Source organism: Cebus imitator, unplaced genomic scaffold (assembly GCF_001604975.1).
Source record: "Cebus imitator isolate Cc_AM_T3 unplaced genomic scaffold, Cebus_imitator-1.0 Scaffold281, whole genome shotgun sequence".
NCBI lineage: Eukaryota > Metazoa > Chordata > Mammalia > Primates > Cebidae > Cebus > Cebus imitator.
The window spans coordinates 2,720,234-2,726,521 of record NW_016107596.1 but is presented as its reverse complement, the minus strand read 5'-3'; the positions used below and the strand labels follow the sequence as shown (position 1 = coordinate 2,726,521).

Genomic DNA, 6,288 nt, shown 5'->3' with positions numbered 1-6,288 from the left:
TTTTTTTTGAGATAGGATCTCATTATGTTGTCCAGGCTGGTCTCAAACTCCTGGGCTCAAGCAATCTTCCCACCTTGGCCTCCCAAAGTGTTGGAATTACAGGGATGAGCCACCATGCCTGGCTGGTTTATTTTCTAAAGAAAAGTTACCCTGGAGGATCACTTGAGGCCAGGAGTTTATGACCAGTCTGGGCAACATAGTGAGACACCGTATCTGCTAAATTAAAAAAAAAAAAAAAAGCAACCCTGTGCACTAAGTTGGCAAAAGATTAGAACTAGCAAGAATTAAAACTCATAGAACATTAGGATGAGAAAGAATCTTAGAGATAATCTAGTCTGCACCTGCCATTCTAGGAATGTAGAAGCAAACCCAGGGAGGTTGAGGGACATGCCCATCCTGGTGGGAAAGCCAAAACTAAAACCTTATTCCCCAGGTCAGTGCAGTCACTCAGGGTCTCACAAATCAGATTTGTGTTTTCTGTACCATACTGGCTTTCTAGTAGCCTCTCCCTGGATCTCACTGATATCTTGAGAGTGCAAAAAAGCAATTGTTCGTTATGTTTTTTGAAGTGGTGGTGTCCGTTGGCATCAAAATTTGCATTTGGATAAAGTTATCTTTGGCATCTTTGAGCTTGCTAAGAATATCAAGTGTGAAGTTTGCATTGTGCCTCAGTCTGCATCTTCCAACCATGACAGTTTTTTGTTTTGTTTTGTTTTTATTTTTGTTTTTTTGTTTTTGAGACGGAGTTTCACTCTTGTTGCCCAGGCTGGAGTGTAATAGTGCGACCTCAGCTCACCACAACCTCCACCTCCCGGGTTCAAGTGATTCTCCTGCCTCAGCCTCCCGAATAGCTGGGATTACAGACATGTGCCATCACACCCAGCTAATGTTTTGTATTTTTAGTAGAGGCAGGGTTTCTCCATGTTGGTCAGGCTGGTCTCGAACTCTGGACCTCAGGTGATCAGCCCGCCTTGGACTCCCAAATTGCTGGGATGAAGAAGGGAATTAAAGAATAGCAATAATAGTAAAAACAAAACCTTATAATTTGTAGTTGCTATATAATAAATTTTGCTGTGTTGAATGCTGTTTAATATAAAACCTATCCCCAAGCTCTGCTTCAAATTAACTAACTCCTTGTAAAACCTACCTTATCTATTCTGCCCACATTCTCAGCAAAGTTCCCAGGCATCTCAAGACTCCTGTTTTTCTTGCTGACCAGCCGCAAGGTCACAGGGCAAGATAATACCCAAAGAATGTACAATGTGTTTCTCAAAAATGCTATTTTTAAATGTAACATACATCACAAGACATGTTGCAAATTAATTAACTGTTCTTTGTTCTGACTTCTGTAAACCTGTTAGCTGCTATGTCATCCTGGATGTATAAAAGTACCCTATTTTCTTTCTCTGGGGCTCAGACTTGGGATGCTAATCCTCTGAGCTGGTGGCCAACTTAACAAAATCCTCCTGTTTCACCCATTGGACTCTCTGGTCTCCTGGATACTCTGTAACAGGGATTACAGGTATGAACCAACAGTTTTTTTTTTTAAATAATTTTATTAGATAGCTGTGGTGGCTCACGCATATGATCCCATTACTTTGGGAGGCTGAGGTGGAAGGATTGCTTGAGTCCGGGAGTTTTGAGACCAAGCTGGGCAACACAGACCTCCTCCACAATAATTTAAAAATTAGGCTGGTATGGTGGTGGTGCATGCCTGAAGTCCCAGTTACTCAGGGGCTGAGGTGGGAGGATCACCTAGGCCCAGGAGGTCATGGCTATAGTGAGGCAAGATCACACCTGCACTTCGGCCTGGGCAAGACAGCAAGACCCTATCTCAGTAAATAAATCAATAAATGAAATGTTCCAATTCAATAAATGGTGAATGCTTCAGTGTGGCTTTCACAAACGTTTTGCCTAAAAAGTTGTGTATTAGCATTAAATACATTGTATGTCTATTATGTGTGAGGCACTGGAGCTAAAATGAGAAACAGACACAGTTTCTACACTTATGGAGCTTATAGTGTAGTCATTATTCACTGTATGTTCTCAACCCAAAACACACTAGAATGACTTTTGCAGAAAACCATCAGGAAAACACAACATGCACAAAGGAGCAATGCAGTATCAACTTTACTGCATGATAAAGAGACCATAGGCCAAAATTGTATTGTATATGGAAATGATGTTTGGACTTTGTTTTTTTTATTTTTTGTTTTTGTTTGTTTACCATTGTAAAAGTAATACATCACCACGTATACATTACGAACACACGTGCATTTGAAAAGCCTTAACAATTGGCCTGGATAAATATATAAAGAACTATCAAAAGTCAGCAACAAGAAAACAACTATATAAATGAATAAAATATTTGAACTGACATCTTGAAGACAATAAAAGAATGACAAACAGGCAGGGCGAGGTCGCTCACACTTATAATCCCAGCACTTTGAGAAGCTGAGGCGGGTGGATCACCTGAGGTCAGGAGTTTGAGACCAGCCTGGCCAACATGGTGAAACTCTGTCTTTACTAAAAATACAAAAATAAGCTGGGTGTGGTGGTGCATGTCTAATAGTTCCAGCTACTCAGGAGACTGAGGCAAAAGAATCACTTGAACCCAGGAGGCAGAGGTGGCAGTGAGCTGAGATTGCACCACTGCACTCCAGCCTGGGTGAGAGAGTGAGACTGTCTCAAAAAAATAAAAAGAATGGCAAACAAAATACAACAGATTTTTTCATAGTCCATAAGCATGATGAGTGGGATTTCATATTCATGTGTGAGGTGCGCCTCCCTCAAACCTCGTTATGATGTCAACGCATTGCCTATCTGATGTGAGAAGAAATAACAGTGGAAAGTCAGTCTACAGAATGGGAGAAAATATTTGCAAATCACACATCCAATAAGGAGTTCAAAATATATAAGGACCTCAATGGCGAGGAAACAATTTAAAAATGGGCAAAGGACCTAAGTAGACATTTCTCAATAGAAGACATATAAATGGCCAAAAGATAAGTGTTGGTGAGGATGTGGAGAAAATGGACCCCTCTCATGCTGTTGGTGGGAATGTATATTAGTGCAGCCATTATGGCAAACAGCATGGAGTTTGCTTGAAAAACTAAAAATGGAACCAACAGTTCGTATGATCCAACAATCTCACTTTTGGGTATAAATACACAGGAATTGAAAATCAGTATTTTGAAGAGATATCTGCACTCTCATGTTCATTGCAGCACTATTCACAATAGCCAAGACATGGAATCAAGTGTCCATTGCCAGATGAATGGATAAAGAAAATGTGAATACATATATATATATATACTTTTTTTTTTGGAAACAGAGTCTTGCTTTGTAGCCCAGGCTGGAGTAAAGTGACGTGATCTTGGCTCACTGCAACCTCCGCCTCTCGTGTTCAAACAATTCTCCTGTCTCAGCCTCCAGAGCAGCTGAGATTATAGGCGCCTGCCATGGCTAATTTTGTATTTTTAGTAGAGATGGGGTTTCATCATGTTGGCCAGGCTGGTCTCAAACTCCTGACCTCAGGTGATCTGCCCACCTTGGCCTCCCAAAGTGCTGGGATTATAGGTGTGAGCCACTGCATCCCGCCTAAAAAAATTTTTTTTTCAAAGAACAAAACCCCGGACCTGATAATACCAACTGTAGACAAGAATGTGGAGCAACTGGAACAGTCATACATCGCTGGTGAGAATGCAAAATGATACTACGGTGCTGGGGAAACAGGTTAGCAATTTCTCATGAAGTTAAACACATGCTTACCATTTAAATAAGTACTTACTATTTGACCTAGCAGTCTCCTAGGTGATTCTCACGCAAAAGAAATGAAACTTAGTTTGCACGAAACCTGTACTCAAATGTATACAGCAGCTTTAAGGCTGGGCTCAGTGGCTCACGCCTGTAATCCAAGCACTTTGGAGGTCAAGGTGGGCAGATCACCTGAGGTCGGGAGTTCAAGACCTGAGGTCGGGAGTTCAACACCAGCCTGACCAACATGGTGAAACCCCGTCTTAAAAAAAAAAAAATAGCAGCTTTATAATTGCTAAAAACTGGAAACAGGGCGTGGCTTACACCTGTAATCCCAGCACTTTGGGAGGCCAAGGTGGGTTGATCACGAGGTCAGGAGTTTGAGACCAGCCTGGCCAACACAGTGAAATCCTGTCTCTACTAAAAAATAAAACAAAAACAAATTAACTGGGCATGGTGGCACATGCCTGTAATCCTAGCTATTCAGGACGCTGAGGCAGGAGAAGTGTTTGAGCCCAGGAGGTAGAGATGAGCTGAAATTGTGCCACAGCACTCCAGCACTCCAGCCTCGGTGCCAGAGTGAGACTTCCTCTCAGAAAAAAAAAAAAAAAAAAAAAAAAAAAAAAACAGAAACAAACCAGTATCTTTCAGTTGGTAAGTAGTGTGGAATACCGTCGGCAATAAAAAGGAATAAGTTGTTATGTACCACGAGTTTGATGAATCTCAAATGCATTACGCTAAGTGAAAAAAAGACTCAAAAGGCTACATATGATATGATTTCGTTATGTGATATTCTGAAAAGGCAAAACTATAGGGACAGAGACAGATCAGTGGTTGCTAGGGATTAAGAGTGGGAGCAGGGTTTGACCATGAAGGAGTTTTGGGGGTGACAAGATTTTTTTTTTTTTTTTGAGACAAAGTCTTGCTTTGTTGCCCAGGCTGGAGAGCAATGGTGCAATCTTGGGTCACTGCAAAAAGTGGAAACAAAGGAAGTAAATATGACAACGTGCTAATTATATGTCATGAGATTATCAGTGTTTGCTTTATTATTGTACTGCTATTTTTTTAACTGGTCAACATAAAAACTACCAAAATATATCCCCCTTAGAGAAAATTTAGAAAAGACAGAAAAGCAGATAGAAAAAAGTCACCGGTTGTCTTTAGACACTGTAGTTTTTATTCTTTTCTACATGTCTTTTTGCATAATGAAAAGTGTACAATAAGAACAATTTACCCTGTGGTTTTACTTAGTATATTCTAAACTTCTTTTCTTTTCTTTTCTTTTTTTTTTTTTTTTTGAGACAGAGTCTTGCTCTGTTACCCAGGCAGAAGTGCAGTGGAGCAATCATGGTTCACTGCAGCCTTGACCTTCCTGGGCTCAGGTGATCCTCTAGCCTCAGCCTCTCGAGCAGCTGGGATTTCAGGCGCACCCATGCCCAGCTAATTTTTTTTGTATTTTTTGTACAAATAGGGTTTTGTCATGTTGCTCAGGCTGGAACTCCTCAGCTCAAGTGATCCACCTACCTTGGCCTCACAAAGTGCTGGGATTATAGGTTTGAGCCACTACGCCTGGCTACCGCTTTGTCTTAAATGATCTTTGAAACATTATTTGCAATCTCAAAGCCTGCATTTATCTCACCAACTGCTGTCATTGGGGATGCAGGCATTTCTGTAATATTAAACTGGTATATTTCACCTCTCTAGCATTGGAGTACAAATGAGGGGATGTTTGCATGAATCCTGTGAATTATAATTGCTCTGAGTCATTGTAATTTGATTAACAGAAGTCCTACTTTGGGGTTTACTTATTTATTTATTTATTTATTTCAGACAGAGTCTTACTCTGTCGCCCAGGCTAGAGTGCAATGGCACGATCTCGGCTCACTGCAACCTCCGCCTCCTGGGTTCTAGCAATTCTCCTGCCTCAGCCTCCTGAGTAGCTGGGATTACAGGTGTCTGCCACCATGCCTGTCTAATTTTTGTGTTTTTATTAGAGATGGGGTTTCACCATTTGGCCAGGCTGGTCTCTAACTCCTGATCTCATGATCAGCCCGTCTTGGCCTCCCAAAGTGCTGGGATTACAGATGTGAGCCACTGCGCCTGGCCCAATTTTTTTGTATTTTTAGTAAAGATGGGGTTTCACCATATCAGCCAAGCTGGTTGTGAATTCCTGACCTCAAGTGATCCACTCACCTCAGCCTCCCAAAGTGTGGGATTACAGGTGTGAGCCATCGTGTCTGGACTACTTTGGAATTTTTCTCTACAATGTTTTCATGTTGTTAATGTAGCTGGGGGTCTAACATCACTGCTGGTCACTTAATCCTGCTGGAAGCCACTAGGATATGCCATCTCTGTGCACTGTCAAGGAGAGCCATAGCAAAATAACTTAGGTTCATGCTGTCAGTGCTTTTGTGGAGATGTCCACCTCCTGAGGGTCACTCCTATCATCATTTTCTCCTAAGGCATCAGGTGATGAGCCTCTCTAGTCCAGCACTCACTACCCTTTTCACATTCTTTTTTTTTTTTTTTTTT

The 6,288-nt window shown here is 41.4% G+C and overlaps 1 non-coding gene across 1 annotated transcript; it reads left to right on the top strand.

The window, feature by feature from the left end:
- Positions 1-2,725: 2,725 nt before the first annotated feature.
- LOC119467358 lies at positions 2,726-2,829 on the top strand. The gene has a single exon (XR_005195904.1). It is a non-coding gene; the product is annotated as a small nucleolar RNA U13 (small nucleolar RNA).
- Positions 2,830-6,288: the final 3,459 nt, after the last annotated feature.